Source organism: Ambystoma mexicanum, chromosome 1p (genome assembly GCF_040938575.1).
Source record: "Ambystoma mexicanum isolate Mex_15411 chromosome 1p, UKY_AmexF1_1, whole genome shotgun sequence".
NCBI lineage: Eukaryota > Metazoa > Chordata > Amphibia > Caudata > Ambystomatidae > Ambystoma > Ambystoma mexicanum.
This window is the reverse complement of record NC_090921.1, coordinates 652,570,567-652,596,121: the sequence shown is the minus strand read 5'-3', so window position 1 is coordinate 652,596,121 and position 25,555 is coordinate 652,570,567. Positions and strand designations below refer to the sequence as shown.

General features: G+C 48.0%; 1 protein-coding gene across 5 annotated transcripts in view; it reads right to left on the bottom strand.

The window, feature by feature from the left end:
• Window positions 1–22,644, bottom strand: part of KANK3 (KN motif and ankyrin repeat domains 3) — a 394,677-nt gene extending 372,033 nt beyond the window's left edge. For 3 of the 5 annotated variants that reach the window (XR_011303986.1, XM_069649700.1, XM_069649702.1), the window contains exon 1: window positions 21,505–22,150. The gene's annotated coding sequence lies outside the window, so the exon portion shown is untranslated. Of the gene's footprint in view, window positions 1–21,504; window positions 22,151–22,553 lie in introns of those variants that run through there. The other 2 variants (XM_069649701.1, XM_069649704.1) reach the window with 2 other exon arrangements.
• Window positions 22,645–25,555: the final 2,911 nt, after the last annotated feature.

The window sequence follows — 25,555 nt, the reverse complement described above, 5'->3', positions numbered from 1 at the left end:
ACAAAGAAACAATTGTGATGAGTATGACAATGTCAGAGACGAGGATCTGGGCTTTGAGAAGCAAGGACTTCTGAGGGCCATTACAGGAGGTGTACGGCTGTGTTCAGGAGCTAGTTGCCTGCCAAGATTATGCCACGTGGTTCAAAATGTCCACAGATATGGCTTTGATATAAAAGTGCTTTAATATCATGCATCAGAGCTAAAAAAAGATTTCCCACCTGACCCTATACCCAGCCCACTAATACACGGTATGGGGTGCCTATTGCACTCCCAGGTCCAGCACACACAACCTTTCCAGACTTACTGGCCTTCGCCTCTTTTTGACCTAATAGTCACTGGTCTTAAACAACTCCTTGATGCACCTTACAGTGTCCTCCAGATCACGTGACTGTTCAGATAGGCCGAATGGCACTCAGGCGGAATTTGCACACCACAGCAATCCTGACCATTTCTAAGCCAAATATTAGCTGACTTTGTAAACCTAAGCGAACATAATGGGCCTCATTACATGGATGGCGCTAAGGGATTACCGGCACCGGTAAGGGCAACGGTGCGGTAATCCCTTAGCGCCATACTACGAGGTCCCTCAGCGGGTCCCGTCCTTAACGTGTGGCCAGACCACACGTTAAGGAAGGGACCCGCTGAGGGACTTCAGAGCAAATAACGGTACCACTAATAGCGATACCGTTATTTGCTCCTTCCCCATTCCCATTGAGCTTTATGGGGGCTCAAATGGGAATGGAGAAGGGCCTTGGTGAATGTGGAATTACCGCCCCGCCAACCTTGGAATGGGGCGGTAATTCCCCCATTCACCAAGGCGGAATCGGTAAAATACCGGCGGCAACCATGGCTACTGCCGTCCGTGTAATGAGGCCCATTTAAATGAACTTCCTACAGACCAAAAACATACTCTACCAAATCGTCTTACCAGCAAGACTACATAGCATGATTTTTATTATTCCCTTTTTATCTAGCCCTATCCGGTCCACCAAGAAAAATGACCAAAACCATCAAGTAGCATGGCCGCTATGCTCCCTATTGCACACCTCTATTTACGGGCAGAAAGGGGGCGGTTTCCATTTGGAGGAGCCAGTAGAAATGGAGAGCCCACCCTTCTCAGGCCCTTTAGGCAGTCCCAGTTCATCCTGCTAAGGCTACTAACAAACACACTGGGAGAGCCCACAGGTAGGAGCTCCCCCTGCACCCGGCAAATCACGTGCCATGGTGGGAGTCATTGCCAGCCTAAACTCCACCCAGGGGCCCCTAGTGTCCTGTGGGAATCGGGACTGCAGACTGGACCCATGTAAACTTTGGACAATGTACTGCACGGCACGGCTGTGCCAACACCTCTCTCCGGGGCAGTATTACTGCAAACTATTTCTGGGCAGCCACCTAGGGTGCCAATAGTGGTATTGCGTCAAAAAAATGAATCCAAAAACACAGTTGCCATAAACAACACTTTTTTGGGGCTGAATATTTGCAGGATTTTTGTATCTTTTTAAAAGAAAGTATATGGGGGTTGGGTAAGGGTGTAAAAAAAGGATGGGGGATGTAGGGGAAGGTGGTCTCCCCCCACACACTCCCCCCCACCCCACCCCCCCTGTTATTTTAATATAGATCCCCAACAGTAAGGTGGTACAAGATTGGCCTAAGAAGCAGCCAAAAATTGAAAGGATAATGAGCCTCATTCCAAGGTTGCTCAGCCAGCCTCAGTCAATCTTCAACAGCAAAACAGCTGCAAATTCCTGATTTTTGAAAGAATCCCCCCACCCACCTTAAAACAGACCAAGGAGAGGGATTTGCCGAAGGACATATCCTCAGAGCGGGGCACTATCTGTGCCAGGAATCGGTCGGTCATCTGCTTCCGGGGGAAGGGGATCCACGAGGCAGCGCCCATCCTCCGGGGGACAGCGCATTGTGCTCGGGTGGAACATGTGCCTTGGAGCCAGAAGCCGACGCTGCCCCGCTGCACACTTCCGGACTGTGTTTAATCTTCAAATAAACAGGGTGCGAAACGAGCTGGTTCTCTGGCAGCGTTTCTAATGTCATTAGCCCCGCAGACACACAGTTGCCTTTCCTAGCAGTAGCGGGGGGAGGGGTGGCTAGCCAAACATGCCCGTAACATAACATAAAAACATAACAAAACAATCGGTCCCGCTTGTTCCAAACAAACACGGTTAAACAAAGTTTACCTTCTTTCCAACTGCCAAAATCCAGATAATCATCTATAGACACTGCACAAGCTGTAAGGTAACATTTTAACAGTCTTATCATACTGCTCTTGCTTCCATTGAGTGGTCCGCCATCTTGTGCCCATTACTGGTGTAACCAGAAGTGGCGAAACAAATTGAAAATGCAAAGGGTAGAGAAGAAGGGTGGTGGAGGGTGTAGCTGGAGCAGATGGACCCGAGAGCAGGAATTTAGGAAGGTGTAAGACAAACACTGCTACCTTCTCCCAAATATCTTGATCAGATGACCCCTTTTCACCTCTCTCTATTGTACCTACACAAATTCCTCTGAAATCGTATCTACACCAGTCCTGTGTACATTTTGATGGCAGCTCCTAGCACCACTGCTGAAGGATTCCATAACATGACTGTTAGCGCTGTCAAATATTTTCTCGTGCAGCGACTAACCCGCTTTTCTTGCAACTGCAGTCAATGACTTGGACTCCGAGCCCATTTAATGTCCAGTGACTATACAGGTGTCCAGCAGTTCTCTGGAAAATCTAACCACGAGACAACACAGCAATGTATTATTAACATTATCAGAACCTTTTTCTGGAAAGTTCTTAGCATGTGAAAAATCAGCAGAAACTAGGAATCAGGTACACTTCAACTGGCCCTCGAAATGTTTCAGTTCTCCCATTTCTGAGATTGAAGCCTTTTTCTGCCATTGCCCTCCTAGAAGGTTCACACTTTGACTAGCCCCCGAAACGCATGATTTCTCTAATTTCTGCGATTGAGCTTTTATTGCCATTGACATTATGGAAAGTTCTCAGCATGTGAAAGATCTGCAGAAACTGTGAATAAGGTACACTTTAATTAACTCACAAAGCGTCCGATTTCTCTGATTTCTGAGAATGAGCACTTTTTCTGCCATTGCCCTTTTGGATAGGTCTGGGCATGTGAGAGATCTGCAGCAAGCGACATGAAGAAGTGCCATGCACACTTCTCCTTTGGGATGCAGTGTGCTCACCCACCCCTACTAGCCCACCTTCTAATGCCACCCCTGCCTCTACTTTCTCTTCCTAGATTCTGCTTGCTTTCCCAATCGAAAGCCACATAGACTAATCTGTCTTTCTAGATCTTTCCAGGAACGAATCACTAAAGCATACCATACAGCACAGTTGCAGGAATCACCTCAGGGCACTTTCTGGCTTGCATAGGTTTCGTGTGGCTTTAGAATTGACAGTGACCTCACTGTCCGGTACCCTAGGTTTGTCCCTGCTTTCTATACAGAGCTCAAGGTTCTGCAAGTATTGCCCAGTCTACCGGTTCCTCAGTAGGAACCTACACCTCTTAGTCCTTTTGACGAATAATATCTACTTTTCCCTACAGGGTAAGACTTAGATGCGTGGCCGTCTTCACTGTTCTCCTTTCACCAGAATCATACATGTATCGGATGTGTCATCAGAAGCCCTTTGACCCCCCGCCCCCTTGATGCCTTTATGGGGAAGGTCCCAACGATATTGATTCAGGGCTGGTTCTAAGTTAACAAGGCTGTCAGGACCAAGCATTTAGGACTTCATGCAGTTTTACAATGGATGATTTCCTGGGGGCCAATATCAATTAAAGCCTTCACTGTGTCTACTTGATGTGGGGACTACAAGAGATAGCAAACTATCCTGAGTTGTCACAGTCAATCAGGCCCAAGAGGTGAATACATTTGTGGAATGTGGCAGCGCCAAGCCACAATTTTGACACCACTCCACTGGATGAGAAGGAGGACCCAGGGGTCTCGCTTTCTTCAGATTGCGCTGCCTGCGCCAACGTTCTTCAGGTGCAGCAGAGCTTCAAGTGCTGGTGTTGGAGTTGGCTAGATCCAGGGCTTTGCTCACTTTGTTATCCTGGTGATGGGGGCTCTGGTGGAATTGGAGGATGGAGACATTTTGGGAAGATTTAAAAAAGCGGGGGCATTAAAGGTGGCCTGTTAAGTGATGTGTGCACAGAGGCTCTGCTCAGTTCTGTGTCAGAGGGAAGGGGAAAAGGGATCAGTGCAGGACCAACCACGGCAATGGAACTGGATCTAGTAAGGTACGGTGCGAAAATACAGAACAGAAACTTGGTTGGCTCCCGACTCTCTCGGCGAGAGACAAGGGGCATTTTAATTTGCTCAAAGTACCACTTTGTCCCCCATTTCTTCACCAGGAGTAAGATCACACCTGACCCTGCTGACATCAACGGGAGTGGATACAAATCTTAAATATGTGTAAACCAAATAAATATGTTACAAATCTCACAGAGGAAGGTGAAAGGCAGCACATGACACCCATTCCTGGACTCATTTCCAACAGTTAGATCCACTTTTTCTGTGCAATTCATCTCTGCACTGTCCTTCTCATCTTTAGTTTGTGCTACTAGGTTTGCAACACCTACAAGCTGAAGCTATTGCATTGGCGTACAGATAGGGTGGAATGGCGTATGAGGAGGGACACACAGCCTGTAGGTGTTGTTTGGTTATGTGCCCACCCATTGACTACCAATGGCCATGTGAATCACTACGGTCATTCCCATTCAGTTCTTGCCCTCCATGCCCAAAAAAACTCCTCATGGGAACTCTTTGAGCTTGCTTTAAACAAGCCTTACCATCAAACTTTGCACTCAAAGTGCCTGCCAGTATTTTTAAGAAGTATTCTGATAGTGAAAGACGTAGGGCCTGATTCACAGAGCGTTTTCCAATGGGATTGCACCTTTATGAAATGCTTCTGTGCATCAGGCCCTTAGAGTTGTAAACTCACTACTGGTGTAATAAAAATGTCAGACAGAGTCTGCCTTCACCCACTCGATTTATAAGCACTAGGCGTGCCTTTCACAAGTCCTGTTAAAAACAAGCACTGGCAAAGCCAACAGTTTTGTCTTGTATACAAGTATTAGGAATTTGCCATGCACTGCTATTTGAGGCCCAGGTACTCGCACCATTTTGCACCTGCTACCATCAATGGCCAGTTTCTACCACTACGGCTGTGTCTGGCAAGTGCCTTTGCAATGTCTACACAAAAGCCCAAATTGTTGGCATTGGCAATGCTTCTTCGTGCATGGTGTTAGGGCTTTATTTGCAGTTCTCAAAGGTTTTCTTCCCGAAGAAGGATCCTTTACTTTAACACTACTGTAAAGTGAGCTTTGCGCTCTGAATGTTCAAAAGCAATGATGGGGATCCTGGGGCACGCGCCACCTATTTCCAAACTGTACATGGCTATGAAGCCCGGCTTGCAGACAACAGGGTTGACATTGGCAACTCAGCCTTATATCTTTCTGATATATGCCAGCAAGGATCAGCATTAGGACGCCCACATTTTAAGTACTGAGGAAAGGAGTTCTACCTATTAAAAGCAATACCCACACCACAGAAAACTAACAGAGATGTATTCACAAAATGAGATGGGAACATTCATTACTTTGGTAATTAATCGCCCTGATCAAGCCATGAACATGTGTTGATTGATCCTTTCCAACTTTTCTCTTATATACAATGTACTGATTCCTTTCATTATAATTAAGTATTTATTGAATCTTGAATGACCAATTTTTCAATTTCTTTTTATTGGATCAGGTGGCCTGCTGTAGAGAACTGTGTGGCGACAGTCTCAGGATTTAATACTAGTAGCATAGCTCATTGAGTTAAGGCACCAACTGCTGGGCCCTATGTGTATCTACTACTAATATGTGTAACTTGTGTGAGATACGATCAAAGTCCAGTTAGATAGCTCACACAGTTTAGCCATTGCTGCAGAGATATGCGTGCAACCAGCCAATCCCAAGTTGCACCCCAGTAAGACTGCATAGTGGGTTTATGTGTTTGCCTGAAAGATCTATGTGTTACCCGCAGGTCTCAGGATTTCATCAAAGTAGGGCTGAAACAGTCTTTCTTTTCCATTGGTCAATACAATGAAAAGTAATGTGACCTATAATAATATATTTTTCCATTTGCATTGTGCGCAATAACAAAAGTCGATATAGCGTCTTATTCTCAATGTGACCGCATTCTGAGAAGAAACCCTGGTGAATGAATGCGCAGATCTACCGAGATCTGCACGTACCCTCTAAGACACCAGTTCAGATTTCGGCAGGTCAGTTTTCATCCTTCCGGACTTGATAAAATGCGTACCACTGAGTTGGAAAATGTTAGCAACTATCACTGAATTAAGTTGCCCATCCAGGATTCAAACCTGTGACCTTATTGCCAATTCAGATATAAGACCATTCAGTGGCTCAGGGAACATGATATATAATGCCCGATGCGCTACACTACCATGACTGTAAATCTGATCACCCAGGCGGTCTATTGACCTTTGTAAGTACAACTCTTGCTATAACCTTATCCTGTATACTATTCTTCTTGTAAATTCATTCCTCACCTGTGTCTGTGTTTTTGATGATCCAGCAATGTAACCTCAGCTGGACGTCATCCTCTGTATGTAACAAGCCTTGCAATCCTCTTGATGCCTTTGCGCCCTGCTACTCCCGGGTTAGGTGCGCACTATAAATAAATAAATACTAAATACTAAATACTTCTGGTTACCAACCGTTCTCTGCTGTGGGTGGCTATGCCACTAAGATATCTTAATATATGTTTGCCAGCTAAAAATAAATAGTTTAGGTCTGTATTTAGCCCTTGTCATATTTTGTTTATGTATTTTATTTATCTATATATACAGAGGAATAATGCTCTTTTGATCACAAAATAACCTACGAAAGATAAAAAAAATCAGAAATGACGGGAAGGAGTGAGCTTCTTACAATGGGGTGAGTACGAGTGACATTCTGACGGGGTAGTGGAGGAGAGTAAATGGAACAGTCATCGGGGACAATACATGGTTGCACATACATAGACTAAGGACAACCGACCTTGGACATTTGTAAAGTGCAGGTGGGCGTTATGGTCCGCTGTGTTAGGGATGTGGCCATGATGGATGAAGTGCTCAGTTAGCTCTTTTTTGCCAGCCCGGATACTGACACACTGTTTCCTGTCAATAGCTCGAATCAGGAACTGCTGAGAAAGGTCGACCTGTGCATTACTGGAACTCTTTGGCATGGTCCAGCTTCAACCGGAGATATCTGTGTACCAACAAATCTACAGGACAAAACTCTATGAAATAGCAACATTTCACTTGCTCAGTAATAAAGGCAGCTGCAATCCACATGCCTTGAATATGGGGCTTTTAATCCTCCTTGTCAGTTGAGGTTTGGCTAAATAAAGGCGAACGCTGCAGAACGCCAGAAGAGATCATTGGAAGCAAGCTGCAGCTCCATATGCCAAACACATATTTCTGGAATGTGTTATAGCAACCCTTCATTATTAAATAAATGTACCGTCAGATCGTAACTGCGCCAATGACTATTTACGCTTAACACCAGGCGCGGGAAGGGTAGGGTGGGTTGTGCCAGCCAATCAGAGTCCTGCAGCGTCAGACTGAACCTCCCGGCACAAGCTCCATGGGTGTAGTTTTAGGTGGAGACATGGGTGTTTGTCCCCCCCCCAACTTTTATGGCACACCATTTTATCACACTCATTTGGCAGGGGTCCCTTTCATTTAGATGTCAAGTCCCCACCAACATTTTCAGCAAAGTTACTCAACTGACAAGCTTTCATTCCATGAGAGCTGATCTTTGCACCCTTGCATTCCGGGCTTACCTCCAGGCGAAGTGGTGGACTGTCAATATCTTAGTCATTCACTGTCTGCTTCAAGACCAAATTTCAAGATCCACAATTTGTGATCAACTCTTGCGGGGGCTTACTGGGAGCACCGGGAAGAGTTCCTGGCTCTCCCTATTTCCCCACACGGCCTCACACTCACCTACCCCCCTCTACCATCCCTTACCTGCTGGCCAGCCCCGCACTGCTCCTCCTTCTCCCAGTCGCTCGAGAGGCCCCCAAACAGCTATGGTGGCCATCTTAGGTTGTGCTAATCTTTCCTTTGATGGATAGGCCCTCCATAGCACAGGCCCATCCTTTAAATGAAACATCCTTTTTTTAAAAAAAAATAACACGTTTAGAATCCTGCGCAACGGGCTTGCAGGCAGTTACCGGCCAAGCCTATCCCAGACAGAGTTGCCAGGTCCGCTTAATGTAACCAACTTTGGACTTCTTTTTGGCCAAAGTCACTTATAATTTTTGCAGGTCGCTTGTTGTAGTTTTTGTCCACTTCTTACCTCTATTAAGCACTTATTTTTGCGCTTGTTCAGTTCAAGCGGACAGAAACCGCAACAGGCAGAATGATTTCACCACCGGGGCGTCAGCCTTTTTCATTCCAATCACCGCTGCGGCGTCGAGGCCCCTGGTGCTAAGTTTCATTAGCAGCAGGTGTCCGTGTCGGAGATGCAGCAGTGAAGTGAGGAAGCGCCACAACTAGCCACGGGGAAGTAGGAGCTAACTTCCCCATGGCTTATTGTTGGCTTCTCCAGTTCCCTGGTGCTGCAGCGCCGAACCCTGCTGCTAACGAAACTTAGCAGCAGCGAATTGCGGCTGCGGACAGCGACGACGGATGAAAGATAGAATGGTAGTTTCCCATGTTGGCGCATGACAGATATCTAGTCTAGACTCACTTGTGTGAAAGGGGACATGCCCCTCACATTTTTACTGAATCTACCTTTGACTTCATATGCGTTCCATTTGGAAGCTACGAGAATTAACTGATTCTGGGAAGGGCATCCAAAATCATTACACATGAGGCGATAATACGTACAATGCCAGCCACATGCAGAAGACAGTCGGGCAGGCATACCGTCCCAGCAGCGTTGGCAACTATCAAGCATGCATCTGTTGGGCAATGGACCGAATCTGTGAGGCATTCCATGACAGCAGTGCGAAGTCTACGTAAAGTCACACTGCATGCAGAAGGTTCTGGAACATGCTGTTGGAGTAGCGCAGAATGCTGCCTGGCATAGTACAGTCGGTACGAGGTCGGTTTCGATGTGGCAGTCTCCACCATTCAGAAGAGGATGCGTGGGTCAGTGTGTGCTTAGTGACATATTTACTGCAAAATGTAGTGTGATATATAAGATTGTGTTGCCTTGTTGTGGAACCACAAGCAAGCCGCCGAGACATAACATTTGGCAGGCTTTTCATATATAATGTTGCAGCAACTTTGCCAGATGGACTTTTAGGTCATGTTTTGTAACGTGGAGGAAGGACTAGGCTGTTATTTTGACTTTTCTTCCGAGGAGTTGTGGATTCAAGCAAGTGTAGTGTGTGGCAAATGAATGGTGTACAAGAGGAATAACAAGGTGTGATCCATGTAGTTCAGTGTTAAAATGGTTATGGAGGGGTTCTTATAGGCCATGAGGGGTAATTACTGGCTATTGGCTACAGAGGCACCATGAATGTGGCAAAGAAGTTATGGATGTATTGCACAGTATGTATTGTTTATCAGGCAGCACTGATGTGTGCCTGCCAGATGTTATGGACGTATACCGTATTGTTTATTGGTCTCCACGGATATCTGCTAGATGTTAGGGATGTACAGCATATTGTTTATTGAGAATGGGTTTTGCACAGGAAGGGGCGTGAACTGGGTGGGACTGGTCATAGGGATTAGGATGACAATGGGAGGCCAAAAGGGGAGGCACAGAGGACCCCAGCCAAGATTCTCTATTATTGGTACGTGGTCGAGCAATCAAGGCCTAGCTTCTCAGGAGGTGATGCAGGCTGGTTCCTAAGTACGGCGTAGTCCCCAAGCCCCCACAAAGGAATGTCCACACACTGTATTAGTTCAAACACAATCTTTATATAATTAATATTCAAGGTTATGTACACTATCACAATAACTCACTTTGTGCTTAGATAATCCACAATGGCAAATATATACAGTTCTAAAGTGGTACCACAATTATTATCAGATCTCATTAAAGTGCATCAACTATACCCTGGTCAAATGTCACACAGATCACTTAATAAAGGCAACCAACAATAGACATAGGAGGAAAGCAGTTGGTTAGAACAATTGGCAGAATAATGGCCCCTACCACTAGACACAGTTCTGTGTGGAGATCCCCCCACCTGGGCAACCTGTAAAGTAAAGATATATCACAAGCCCAGTCCATATATTGTTCTATGAGTCTTATTTCCTTCTAAAATAGTTCTACAAGCCCAATGTACCTGGAATAGCAGAGTTCATCATCGGGTCGTCGATGGATCCTTCTTGAGCGACTCCCTTTAAGGCAGGAGCCATGGATCGTCGAGATCTCACGAGGAAAAGGGTTGAACGACGATGATGAGGTGGCAGATTCGCTCCTAGCGGTGCTCGGCGACGACGGAGCGTTGACGTCCTGCAAGGAAGAGGCGTGTGGGGCCCCTCAGTGACGATAGTTCAGGACCGCAAAGAGTTTGAAGAACTGTGGCTCAGCAAGGGCACCGAGTCGTCAGCATCTCTGTGGTCTTTAGGTGGCGGAAAACCCACCGGCGGATGTTCCGCGGCACGTCGACGGCCTGGCCTTCTCCGGTGGGATAAGGCAGGCAGCAGTGCGGACGAGCACATATGTGAATCGAAAGTTCTTAGGCAACGGGAGCACAGTGGCTCTGGTCAGCGATGGCGGTCATCAACGGTGGGGGACAACAGTCCGGGCGTTTCTCTTTGGGATTCCACGGCAGTCCCCGTCTCCGGTCGGCAGCCTGTCGTAGGTCTGTCTACCAGGGAGCTTTGGCAAAGATGAGCTGGTGCACGATGGTCCCTCATAGCTCGGGAAGACAGCGCCTTACCAGGTCCTCTCTGGGTCAGTCCTTGGAGACACAGCAGCTTTCAGATCGACGAAGTTAAGCAGCAGCACGTCTTCTCTTACAGCAGGGCTTCAAGGTTAAGCATCAGTTTCACTCCAGTTACTCTTCGTAGTTTGGACTTCAGCTTCTGAACATGAATTCTAGCAGTGAGAGGCCCCCAGATATACTAGTTGATCTCCCACACATTCTGCTGGGTCACACTCAGTCAACCAATCAGTCAGAAGGACAATCATGCAGGCAGGCAGCCAATCAGGTGCATAGTGCATTCAGGCCATTCACTTCTCTCCAGACACACAACAGGTTATGTCTATTGGGACAAGTACCCACCCATTCAACACTCCACACTGCATTCATACCAGTTTCGGGCAGGGCTGTCTCAGTCATTGCGTCAAACAGCAGAAACCAGACATCCACAACAAGAACTGCATATTGGTCACACACTCCATTCACCTAGGTCCCACCCACAGGGTGTACCCACAACATACAGTCACAGGAAGGCTGGCCTGGACTTCACAACAACACCATATATGAAACTTCCACCCAACAGCCAGTCAGGGGGAAGGGACAGAGTCAGGGCTTCCCAGGACTTTGGGAAAACAAGGTGACAGGGAATGGAAGGCAAGAGGCCACGGGGGCCATCTTTTCTCCATCAGGAATCTACTGATTCCAATGACAGGGCATGGGCATCCCAAAATGGAGGATGCTCAGAGCACCAGTAAATTCAACTGCCACCAGCCCGTACCCTGCTCTATGGGCCACACACAGGTGCCCAAAAACATACACTACGGGCACAGGGTTGTACCCCACCCATGGGTGGGTGTCATAAGGGTATCCCATGTGTCTGTTCACCAAAACCAAAAGAGAGAGCTGCACCGCCAGGAGTTCCACATGAACTCCTGCGCTGAGAACACGACAGAACACATGATAAAAAGCAGTAAAGGACAAGGATACGGGGGCCCTGTCTCTCCGATGCATTTCCAGCATCACAAAATTATGGATGTATTGCACAGTATGTATTGTTTATCAGGCAGCACTGATGTGTGCCTGCCAGATGTTATGGACGTATACCGTATTGTTTATTGGTCACCACGGATATCTGCTAGATGTTAGGGATGTACAGCATATTGTTTATTGAGAATGGATTTTGTGCAGGGAGGGGCGTGAACTGGGTGGGGCTGGCCATAGGGATTAGCATGACAATGGGAGGCCAATGGGTGGCCTACTAAACAAACAACACCTGCAAGCTGTGCATCCCCTCTTATGCCATTTCTCCCCATCTGTACTCTAATGAAATAGTGTTGGCTTAAAATAAGTGATAGACTAATGATGTGCCTTTATAGGTCACATGCATACAAGAAATGAAAATATACAGAAATTGTGAGTAAAATAAAATGTAATTTTAATCAATGCTTTTTTTCTAACATATTATGTTTGTGTTCTCTCTATGTATATTTGCGTTATTGCTCTTACTTTTGAGACCTGTCCACAGTATTTTAGAGGTGCGCTTGTTTTTTCAGCTTATTTGGTTGGGAGTCAGCCTGTTAATGGGCTTGTTTTGAAGGGGAATTCAGCTTATTTTTTTCCTTCTGACCCTGCAACACTGGTCCCACAACATGGAGCTTAATGCTACATTCTAAAATGGTATTGGAGGTGCTCCGTCTGAAGTCATCAGCGTAAACTAAATATTTGTGTAGAGGAAAAATCTAGGGATGATGGCAAACAATGAGAACAAACATGTTACAAAATGACAGACACTGCAAAAGAATACCCTTCCCAACTAAACTTTTTTTTAGAGCCACGTTCCTCCATCCTCCCCTTAGTCATGCAAGCATATCTACTTATTTATGTATATGTTTACTTGGGTCTTTGAAAGGCGCTACAAGCATCAACAGCTACGGAGCAGAGGTACTCCCAAATAGGGCATGAACCTCTGGCAGTCCTGTGGGGATGCAGGCATTGTCATGCCTTGGTCATGGTAGTGACAGATCTCAAACCCCTGCCACCCCATACTGTCCTGGTCTACCCTTGGCCCACCTGCCCGAAGGGAGTAGTGGCAGTGATAGCTGCAACGATACGATGCCACATAGGTTCATTGTCCGGATGCCGACAATCCAGCGTACTATCTGTGGTGCCACCGAGGACAAATGCTTGTGACGGAAGGGGTGAAGGAATCCATGAGCGAAGAACATGTTCAGATGGCCACCAAGGCAGCACGCCCAGTCTACATGACACTCGCTGTACACTGACAAAGGCTAACAGAGATAACTTCTTCCCGTTGGTAGAAAGGGCCGTTCCGTCATGTCAGTGGAAGGATCGACTGATGTCGCAAGAGCACAGGGTGGAAGAAGCAACGATGACCATGGACCCTCAGGAGCTTACATGCTCTCCTGAGGGCTCCTGCGGAAAGATTCGATAACTCTAACAGCATCCAAGCTGGTGGGTAGGGTTATCCAACTAGCAAACTCTGCGTCTGCAGACCTAGCCAAGACAAAAGCAGCAATTCGGGAAAGGTTATGGTTCCCGAATTTGAAGGACTACATCATTCAAAACTTAATGTCCCTAACCAACTGCCAGCAACAAAAGCAACCCTTAGGGGCTCCACACCGTGGACATGTGTCAGCATGGATTTTGGAAAGAGCCAAACAGATAAACGCTTCCTGCTAGTGCTGGATGAGTGGTCTAGGTACTTAGAAGTGAAGTTGGTTCAGTCTGCGGCGGCTGATCCCCTCCTGGGCGAGGCGCACAGTGATCTAGGCCCTGGAGGGAATGCTTGCCACTCATGGACTTTCAGAGTTGGTACACACTGAAAATGGACAACCGTTCCAGGGGTAAAGCTTTCATGACTTCATGATCTTGCTGGGCATCAAACAGAGGCGGGTCATGCCAGTATGGCCCAGGGCAGATGGCAATGAGGAATGGTTCACGCAAACGTGAAACAAAAACGCTCTTCGTCACTCTGGGTCCAGACAAGAAAATGGAAAGGGCACTGTATCAGTTCTTCAAAGAATGTCGCACCATGCCTCATTCCACGATGGGTGTGCCACCCACAGCTCCTCTTGTGGGCAGCTGATCAGAGGATCCTTGCCCAGTCATCCATCCAGGAGTGTCCCTGCAACAGAGAAAACGCAAGTGCAAGACAAGCAGGCATCTGCCAAGGTCGGTGAGTACAAACCAGGACAATCTCAACCCTTGAACCTTCAAGTAGGCGATAGGGTCCTGCTTAGGAACAGGAATGGGACCCTTAAATTGGGTCTGTCCTTCAAAACCAGGACATGGAGTGCTGCAGAAATCTGAGTCAAGTCACAGAAAAAAACAGTAAGCACACAACTTTTCTCCAAGCAGCGACAGCTTGAGCAGTCTGCTGATAAAGAGTCGATGGTAGAAGGTCTTGACTGCGGGACCGGGCAGCACCCCATCGCACCATAACTCCCCAATGGCACTCTCCCTAATGATAACCCAAGGTCATTAAGAAAAGGACATGGAAAGGGTGGGTTCATCGCTGGACCCTGTCCGACATCCTCATCACAGCCACTTTGCTGTCCTGCGACATCGCCAGAAGCTTCCGGGTATTCCAAGAGACCAGTAAGGGCCTGTCCTCATCTGACTGAATGCCAACGTTGATGTGTAGAGATTTAGACCAGTAGAAATGTGGGTGGGACTAGTACTGTCAAGGAAGAGAGTGGATTCCCAGTTGGCTGGGAAAGGATGTTACTTTCTTGATGCGTGTGTTGAGGCCTGAATGATTCTGGAATGAAAGGACCCGTCAGTCCACACGCGCAGACATAACCACAGCAATGGCCGCGTGTAACTGCACAGTTTGGGGCCTCCCTCACACCAGTTCCTTCCTAACATCTCGCATCTCGAAAGGAATGCCAAGGTTGTATCGACCCTCTGAGGCCTGCACGCCACTCCAGTGCACACGGCTGCCCCAGCACTGGGAGAAAGCAAACGGCCTCGCCACTCTGCTGAGGTCGAGGCAGTCTCGGGAGGATAGCTCAGTGGCAACGTGCTCGCCTTGCACGCAAGACGATAGCCTATCATATCACGTTAACACAGCGGGAAGGCTAAACTGTTAAATATCTGAGGGTCTTTAAATGACCACTGCAAATTATGAAGAATGAATACTTGTTGGGGCTGGTGTTGAACAATAGCATTAAAGTTGTTGGCTAAAACCCGACAGTCTCAGGCTTTTGTCAACATAACCGCCCTTTGCTCCGATTCTACGTCAAACACAGGATTGACTCCTCTGCAGAAATGCACATGGCGGGAACATCACCTTCAGAGGTGAGGCGTGGCCACGCCATCTGCAAATCACAGACAGAGGTGAGCGCAAGCCCGCCCTGGGACACCAGGGAGGCGGGCTGCCGCCATCACTCCCAGAATGCGGATTGCGGGGCCTTTCCACTGCCCTTATCGCCTTCGAGCCGCACTTCCTGAGGCGCCCGCGAATTTCTTGGCTGCAGGACCGGGCAACGCCCCATCGCGCCTTAAACCAGCGAGTGAGTCAGGGCTGCTGGAAGCTTCACAGAAACAAAAGCAGCCTGGGGGGGGGGGGGTCACTGTAGGTCAGGTGGTGCCTGAGATGTGCATTCATTTTGTGGACTTAGTCATTACGGGAATTCCCAGTTGATTAATTAATTGCTCGTGATCTCGGCTGACCCGAGTGTAGTCCCTGAATGCTCATGTTCAGAACAACACAACAAGGCCCACTCTGCAAATCACTGTTGTTGCAAAATCAGGATTAAATAAAGGTGGTCCCGATGACATGGGGCGGTTGACATCTCCCAATGAGCTATTGGACCACAACGCCTTTCCCCTCTATTTCCAAACCTGCTGCAGTGCAGCATTCTATCCTCGGTCTTCAGTTTTGTCTTTGCTTTCGAAATGTGTTTGTTATTCTCTTCATGCTGAAGCTTTTTTAATCCAGTTACTCGTTTATCGCCCACTCCTTCTGATGGAAGGTGCTTCGGCGGGTTAAACACTCGTTGCTGTGATCTGTGTGTGATCTGCAGGTCGCCGGTTCGAATGTCGGCACGGCCAACTCCGCCTTTCATCCTTCCGAGGTCGGATCAATGACTATCAATTTCGATTGGGTAATAATTGTAATGCATGTACATATGCTTATAAAAAACGAATTATTCTTATTCTTCGTTTGCTACCTGTGTACAGTGCTGTTTACAGGGACATCCTATCAACAAAATATATCCGGGGTAGTGGAAGTGGGGTCATACACCACATGGCTTTGATGACATTGTAGGGAGTGGCCTAACTAATGTGAAAACCCACCAGAAGCACAACATGTACACAATGAGAAACAGTTACTAACACGGCTATTTTACTGCTCCCTCTGCCATTTTAAATCCGGCACACCAGCTGTACTCATTACATGTAAGTTAAAGCTGACATACCTACCTACCGTCATCACATGCCAAGTGCCAAGTGCATCCCCAAACAGCCAGTATTGCCATTTGATGCCAGAACTCCACCCCCTCCCCGTGTGGATTGTGTTGTCACTGGTGGAAAGCTGCAGCCAAAAATGCACACCTGCTGCCACCATGTGCCAAGTGAAAACCCAAGTTGCCATCTTAATGACCCATATGCCTGGCGCAGCCTCAAATGTCAAAAGTGCTGCAATCATGTTTCAAATGTGACCTAAAGGCCTGGGAGTGGGCATTTGATAACATGTAATGGCTCATATGCCTGGAGTTGTCATCAAATGTAGAATACTGCCTCACCTGTCCAGGTGCTGCCATAATCCTTCCAAATGCAGCCTCCGAGGTCCTAGTAACGCTGGCTTACGTCACTGAGGGCCGATTAATGGAATATATGCCCGGTTCAAAGTGAATTTGCACTGCTGAAAAGTGACTTTGCACTGCCGACACACACCCTGATTCATGGAACTGTGCAAAGTGTATTTTTGCTGTGCAAAGTTCGTACAAAGTCAGTGCACAGTCATTGTTGCAGTACAAAATGACTTTGCAGGGCAAAAATACACTTTGCACAATTGCATGAATCAGGGTGTGTGTCGGCAGTGCAAAGTCACTTTCAAACCGTGCAAAAAATTCCCTTAATTGGTCCCCAAATGTCTAATTTGTCTGGTGTAGTCATCGAATGTATGGCACCGCCTCCCTTTTGCAGGTGCTGCCAGCATATGCCAAGTGCAGCTTTAAATGTAATAAATACCTTCTTATATGAGTTAATGCCTCAAATGCCAGGCATTATCACCATCTGTATTATGGCAAAGCATTGCAGACTCGGACAATGCCACCATTTGCCAAGTGCAGCCTCAAAAGCCCCTTTAAGGCAATCGTATGCCAGTTAATGCCTGGTACGCGCGGTACAGTCATCACAAGAGACCTCCCCTAGGTGGTAGAGGGGCACGGTATATATCAACATACAATGACAGGGTACAGCCTCTATTACCCAGTTGCTGCTGTAATAGACCACGTGCAGAAACAAATGCCCCAGTAATGCCATTTCGTGCCAATCGATGCCATCGTATTCAGGGCCTTGCGCCCCTTATGCCATCTCCACGTCATTCTGCGTGCTGCTGGTAGTGGAGTGGAGGGACACGTTGGGACGTCAGAAAGTAAACATGTCTCGCATATGCCCCGTTTTCTTTCTCGTGCGGCCAGTTTGACCTCTGACCCCCGGGGTCGCAGGGGCAATGCCAGGAGTGCCAAAGACCCCTCTGTTTAATTGCTGCACTCTGTGTGCCGCGGATGCGGCATGATCTGCATCGGTAGAAACAGTTCACACGGGCAATGCGACGCTCCCAATAAAACGGCCGAAGAATGCATCAGACGCACACATACCAAGGGTTACCCCCCTGCCTGTCTCAGAAGCTTTACAAAACGGGGGCCAGGGGGTGTGTGAGCTGCGCACGTGTTCTCTCTGTCTCAGCAACTTAACAAACAGGGGTGAACTGCGCAAGTACAGACATGGGTGACCTGGGTGGGATAAGCCGGAGCTAAAAGCAGTTCCTGGGTATCCAGCATTAATCAGGGACCAGAAGCTCCCACTGGGGACGAGGAGCTAGTGCATAGCATTCCGCAGATGTGACTTCCACATGAATGCAAACATGTTATTTTGCCCATTATTTATGACCCCTTATACTTTAAATGGTGCGTAGATCTGCCCTAATGTTTATTTTTAGATTGCCCAGTTGAATTCCCAGAGGAGTGTTTGTTCGGCATCCGTAGGCCCGGGGAGGCAAAGGTAGCTCCTGGCAGTGGTTGGTGTCAAGCTAACCAGGCTCTAGGCTACAACCAGGAGCTAAACAGCTCCCAGCTCCCTTCAAGTGCGGTCCCTGCCTATGCATGTGTACTTCCCATCTCAGCAACTTGAGAAATAGAGATAACCTGCAAACATGTACTCCCCATGTCAGCGACTTTACAAACATGGCAGACGTGCACGTATGACCTCTTTGTTTCTGGAATTGTATAAACCGGCGTAAACTGCACATACATATCCCTGGTCCCACCAACTTCACAAACGGGGGTCATATTAACACGTGTACTCCCTGATTCAGCAACTTTTGAAACACAGTAGACCTGCATACGCCCTACTACTTGTCTCAGGAACTTTGCAAGTGCAGGGAAGCTGTTCATGGATATTGTGGGTCCCTACCTGCACACTTGTGTGCTCTGTCGCAGAAACTTTAAATAGAGGCGTGACCTGTACACGTGCACTTCGGGTCTTTGGAACTTTACAAACAGGTGAGGCCCACTCAAGTGTACTCCTTGTCTCAGCAACTTTGCAAACAGGAGTAAGCTGCATATGTGTACTCCCGAGGGACTCAGGGGTGAGCTGCACATGTGTACTCCCGAGGGACTCAGGGGTGGGCTGCATATGTGTACTCCCGAGGGACTCAGGGGTGAGCTGCACATGTGTACTCCCGAGGGACTCAGGGTTGAGCTGCACATGTGTACTCCCGAGGAACTCAGGGGTGAGCTGCACATGTGTACTCCGTAAGGACTCAGGGGTGAGCTGCACATGTGTACTCCAGAGGGACTCAGGGGTGAGCTGCACATATGTACTCCCGAGGGACTCAGGGGTGAGCTGCAACTCAGGGGTGAGCTGCACATGTGTACTCCCGAGGAACTCAGGGGTGAGCTGCACATGTGTACTCCCGAGGGACTCAGGGTTGAGCTGCACATGTGTACTCCCGAGGAACTCAGGGGTGAGCTGCACATGTGCACTCCCGAGGGACTCAGGGGTGAGCTGCACATGTGTACTCCCGAGGGACTCAGGGGTGAGCTGCACATGTGCACTCCGTAGGGACTCAGGGGTGAGCTGCACATGTGTACTCCCGAGGGACTCAGGGGTGAGCTGCACATGTGCACTCCGGAGGGACTCACGGGTGAGCTGCACATGTGTACTCCCGAGGGACTCAGGGGTGAGCTGCACATGTGCACTCCCGAGGGACTCGGGGGTGAGCTGCACATGTGTACTCCAGAGGGACTCAGGGGTGAGCTGCACATGTGTACTCCAGCGGGACTCAGGGGTGAGCTGCACATGTGTACTCCCGAGGGACTCAGGGGTGAGCTGCACATGTGTACTCCAGAGACACTCACGGGTGAGCTGCACATGTGTACTCACGAGGGACTCACCAACACTACAAGCAGGAGTGACTCGCACAAGTGCAAACTCTGTTCAGTAACTTTACACATAGATGCGCGTGCACCAGTGCAACTTTACACATAGATGCGCGTGCACCAGTGTACGACGCATCTCAGCAATTTTACAAACCGGGTGACCTCCCCAGGTCTCATACATGTCTCAGCAAGTTTGCAAACTGATAGAACCGCACATACGCATGCAGCACTAGAATCAGGGGTGACCTGCAGATGTGTAAGTAAGTTTATACACAGGGCGTATGGTCATACGTGTTGCTGCTGCCACAGCTACTTTACAAAGAGGGCTGGCCTGCCAACGCGCATGTCATGCTTCAAAACTTTACAGACATGGTGACCTGCACATGTGTACTACTAGTCTGAGCAACTTAAAACTTAAACTGGGGGGGGGGGGGCTGCACACGTGCACCTCCTGACTGAACATGGGTGACTTGTACTCTCCGACTCCTATTTTATGAACTTTACACGCGGGGTTACCCCCGCGCCACATGTGTAGCACCTATGTCAGTCAGCAGGCAGTTTGGGAAACATGGTAGAACGCCTCACTGCACTCACTGACTGTCTCGACAGAGACCGGCCGCCCACGTGTCGCATCTGTCTCGGCAACTTAACCTGCACGCGTGTAATTCGCGGTTTTAAACGAGCACACCTAGCTACACAGCATTCCAGGTGAACAACATGCAGCCCTGTGCATCAAGCCCCCCTCCTGGTCTATGCCTCCTTCCCTTAACTTATACCTTTTCAATGAGCCAAACATATCCCGGGTCTGGAACGAGCAGAAACGAACCCCTGACTCCCTTCTCCATCAGAACAGACGCTGCCATGGGGGCGCCGAGGGTGCCCAGGCCCCAACCAGGAAAGGCACTCTGCAAACCGGGAAACGCCACCTGCATAAGAGGCCCTATACTAGTATCAATGGGACTTTTTTGAAGTGGGGGTGCTGGGAAACATAGAAGTCAGTGCCCCTGCTGCCGACACCCAACACGGACATGACACTAGTCCCTGTTGTCAACATTAACATACATGCAAAACACTGATCAGGGCTATTCATATGAGTGTATGTGCCTTATTAATGGTAACTTAACGCACTAGCATGTGCCTGAAGTGCATTGAAGCCTTGGAAATGCCAGTTAGGCACTATACAAATAGCACATAACATTAACATGCATTGCCATTCCTGTATTCATTTTACTGGCCAGCGTTATTAACGTTAACTAAACAAGACTATTAACTAACAACACATGTTTCAACGTATACAGGGTGCAGTACTGGCCTGTGATATTGATTTTAACACAAAACACATGTTCTTAACATGCACAGTGCACAGTGCTAGAATAGATGTTAATGTTAACCCAAAGTCTATTCACTAATTAACATACACAGGGTGCAGTACAGACCTGTGATATAAATGTTAACACACAACCCAAGCACTATTAACACATGCTAGTAACACACATGGGGTGCAGTACTGGGCTGTGCTTTTAATGTTAATACACAACCCATGCACTATTAACACATGTTGTTAACATACACAGGGTCCAGTACTGGCCTATAAAATTAATGTTATCACAAACCCACATGTTGGTCACATACACAGGGTACAGTCACAGAACATATATTAATGTAAACTCAAAGTCTATTCACTATTTAACATACACAGGGTGCAGTACTGGCATGTGGTATTAATGTTAACACACAGCCCAGACACTATTAACACATGCTGTTAACACACATGGGGTGCAGTACTGGCCTGTGACATAATGTTAACACATGTTGTTCACATACACAGGGCGCGGTGCCGGCCTAGAATATTATTGCTAGCAGGCAACGTTTACACGGATTGGACAGGACGCTGGTCATAATACGGGGAAATGCCGGTCTGTAAAGCAGCGATGGTGTCCCAATCTGCTCCTAGTTGAACTCTAGCTCCTACCTCACATTCTCGGCGCTCTCTTCTCCCCACGGTCGCAGCACCTCGCACTCTGCCTCAGCTCCACCTCCGATAGTTGGCTTTATGTGTCAGACCCGGGATCCAGCGAGGCAAACACCGGAGGAGGGAAACACTTCGGAGGCATGCACATTGCCAGACAATCCTGGTGCATTAATTAGGACAATCCCATAAACCGTCGGCAAATCCTCGGAGCAGTCAGGCAATCCCGCAGCAGCCAGGCGGCCCCGGAGCAGCCGCGCAATCCTGGGGCTCGCAACTGTCCCGCGCGAGTCTGGGACTGGACCCCGTCCACCCAGGAGCCAGGGAGGCTTTCTGCGCCGGCTCCGGAGGCCAAGGGGTGTTCAAAGACGCACCTCCCCACTGAACGCACACCGGGTCAGGCGAGGGAACACGCCCACCAATGTCAGGGCTGTGTCCTGCGCGCAGTCAGCCTGTCCTACCAACTCAGACGGCGAAAAGGCAGCGTGCCCGCCCGCGCAAGCCTTTCACAGCCTGTGCACACACTCCGCGAGCTGCACGCGCTCCGGGCCCTCAGCCAAGGCTCTGAGCCATCAGCCGGAGCCTGGGGAGGGAGTGTCTGAGCCCCACACAAGAGCGCAGCCTGCTGTGCTCGGATTCCAGGTTTAAGATATAAGAGCCCCCCACCCACGCACCCACCCTGCTTCTTCCCCGTGAGCAGGGTATACAGTGCCGGAGGCTATTGCATGAAGGCAGCACTAAACACAGCACTCAGCAGTGGAGCTCGGCCCTGCGTCATTCCGAGCACCCAGGGTTACAGTGCCAACTTCGCAGTAAATAGAAAACCCACATTAAAAAGAACAAAGCAATACATGAGTAGAGCAGCCAGCTTCAGATCGCCGAAAATCAAAAACAGCAGCTAGCATTACACAAGGCACACCGCATCCAACAGAAGACCCGTTACTGTACATTAAGCAGAGCCAAAAAAGAGAACACCGGGGGCCACACAGAATAGCAAACAGTAAAACAAGCCGCACCGACATCATACACAGCACCCACAAGTAGCAGAGTACCTGCCCCTCCGCAGACAGCACACACCCTGCAATACGCGGAGCGACCGGCACATACAAGTGCATCCTGCACGACACGGAGAACTGGACATCCCGCATTACACCGAGCCCGCGCAATAAACGCATGCTAAACAAGCACACACCAGACAACAGCAAACTCAGCACACAACCTTATAGATAGCGCTCAGCATTACACAGAGCACCCGGCAACAAGCAGAGCACCCACAATCACAAAGCGCACTCCCCATCAAGGATTGCACCCAGCATTGCGGGCATCACCCACACTAGAGCACCCCACGTAAACAACTATCGAGCATCGACCAGAGTCATGGGGCGGAGCAACTAGACAAACACCTCAGGGGTAGGTAGGCTCACTTTTCAGATGGGGGGCGGGTGGGGGCTACTGACACTGCCAGTGCCAGCAGACATGATAGGACTGAAGGACATCATGCACATGGTACTTGCCAGCATGGTAATGCTTCGGGTGTGGTGAGTGGTTACCTTTGCCAGCTGCTAGTTCCTGGAGCATGTCCAGCTGCTTTGCACCATAATCCCATTTAAGGCCAAGTGTTGCAACTGACTATCAATTGGGAGCCCTTAAATTGTGCCATAAATAGGGCCCGATTATGAGTGTGCCGGTCCGGAAAAAAAGCTGGGAAAAATGCCGGTAATTCCAGGCTCCGGCATCTTTTCCAGACCGATTCACTTCAAGTTTGCCGATGGGGGCCACGGATCTCCCAGCAGGCCTCATCTGCCGGGAATTCAGGTCTCTACCGGCAAACAAACGCTTGAATCACCGGCACCCTTACTAGGGGGAACTTACCGCCACTCCGCCGCGCTGTAATAATATCCCTGGTAATACCAGGAAATTGGGCAGGAGGGACGGTAAGTGCAGTTTTCTGGTATTTCGCTGGTAATTCCTCCATAGGGATACCGGCAAACTTATAATCAGGGCCCTAGTGTTGCATGGCATAGTACGATTTAGCCTAAGATCACATAATACAGCATAGCAATGCCAAACGGCTCGAGAAAGAATGTTTTGAATGGATATAAACAGGTGTGACCAACTACAAGTCCCAGAATGCAAACCAAGCGCCCCCCTGACGTACAATTGCTGATATTCTGATTTCTTACGTAACATCTCACTGCTTGTCATCCATAATGTATTACATGATCTCATCTGCTTCACTCTTAAAGTGTATGCCTTTTTCTTAAAAATAAATTACCCAAGACTTACTTTAATTGTTTAGCAACCAGGCACACATTTTTAGGTAATTGCATTAAGATGTGTGTGTTGGGGAGGTGGGAGGGGAGTTCAGTTGGTAACGCCCCAACATTGTTTCAATTGCCTTAAATGTTTGTGCATAAGACAAGTTCTGCTTCTGCTAACAAAGCAACGTGTTACTGATGTTATTTTCAGACCTTTGTTAACAGAGCGCAGTCACAGACTCCATTTATCCTCTGAGTATTGTCCTGCTCAGGAACATCTCTTTAAGTGATCAAGGTATAGCCAGGAATTTCGGTGGTCGAAGGGCTAATGCCCCACTAGCCCAATGGTTGTTGCAGGCCTGAACAAAGTCCACAGAATCAAGGCAGGCAGCACCACGCAACGTCACTGCCAGCTGTTAGAGGTAAATCTGCCACATTACCTCCAAATTTATAATTTGGTGGTGAAGTAAAAGTGGAATGAATTGCCAGCTATGGAATTACCGCCACTTTTTCACTGCACCGCTGAACTTTTAATGAGGCACAAGATTAAAATGATAAAGGTAAAACAGACATAGCCTGAAAGTTATAACTCCTTCTCCTTTTTTGGTATCGTGGTCCTAGGGCAGGCTACACACTTTAAGAGGGGTTGGAGCTGATAACGTTGCAACACCAACACCACTAGTAAGGTAGCACCAAAATAAAATAAATATCCAACCAAGGTTCTACGAAAATAGGAACTTTAATAAAAACTATCAATGCACACAACTAATTAAAAACACTAACGATACACCCCTGTAAAGAAAATACAGAGAATGGGGACTTTGAAAGCAAAGAGAGCACACTGGGTGTCCAGAATTGGTGTGAGCTGCAAACATCCAAAGTACTTGGGAATGTATTGAAAAGACACAGTGGAGTGTAATCAGTCTCTATGGCCCTTTTATGCAGACCTTGGGTCAGGACCATTCCAAATACCTTATGTTCTTGCCTTTGGGGTTCAACAGCACTGCACCATGTTTTTCGGCATCGAACCAGGAGTCTAGGCACTTTTGGCACTGGGCCAGTGTCAAGTCGGGGAGCAGAGGTGCCGGTTTCAATGACAAAGTGCTATTTGGCAGCGGCAACGGCTTGCGGATTTGTAAAGGATCCCAGTCGGGCGTCACAGACCAGACCAGGACTTTTGCCCTTAGCCCATGATGTAGCGCTCAATTAGAATACTTTTTCTTTATTTTCGACGAATTCGAATTGAGCTGGCAACCAACCTGTCTCACACCCCCTTTTGCAAATACCGCGGGTCACAATGGACCATGATCCAGGCCGGTTGGTGGCAATACAATATTTATTTATTTTAAAATCAAAGAAGAGCACACAATTTTAATATTGGGCAGCAATCACCAATGGAGTGAAAGTTACAATGTAAACTAAGGAAATACACTTGGTTGACCTTCTACAAGAACATATCCAAAGCACAAATGAATAGGAGCACTTTTTCTATTCGGGCAGATAGCATCCAAGTTAAGATTTCCCCCTGCAATGCTCCCTTAAACCCCAATTAATTCAGCATTCAGCATTAAACTTTTAAAACCGATATCTATCCTGTTTGCAAAAGCCCATTTTGACACATACGAAATCAGCATATTAAGTTGGTTAATACCTTAATTTATTTTTATTCTCATAAAAAATAGAATTGTCCTTCTGTTTCAAAAATTGAACCTCTTTTCTTTTTCTTTCTTTTCCTTTTTTCTTGTTCACAATAGCTAGATATGCATACTTACCTCCCGAAGAACCACTGAATTCAA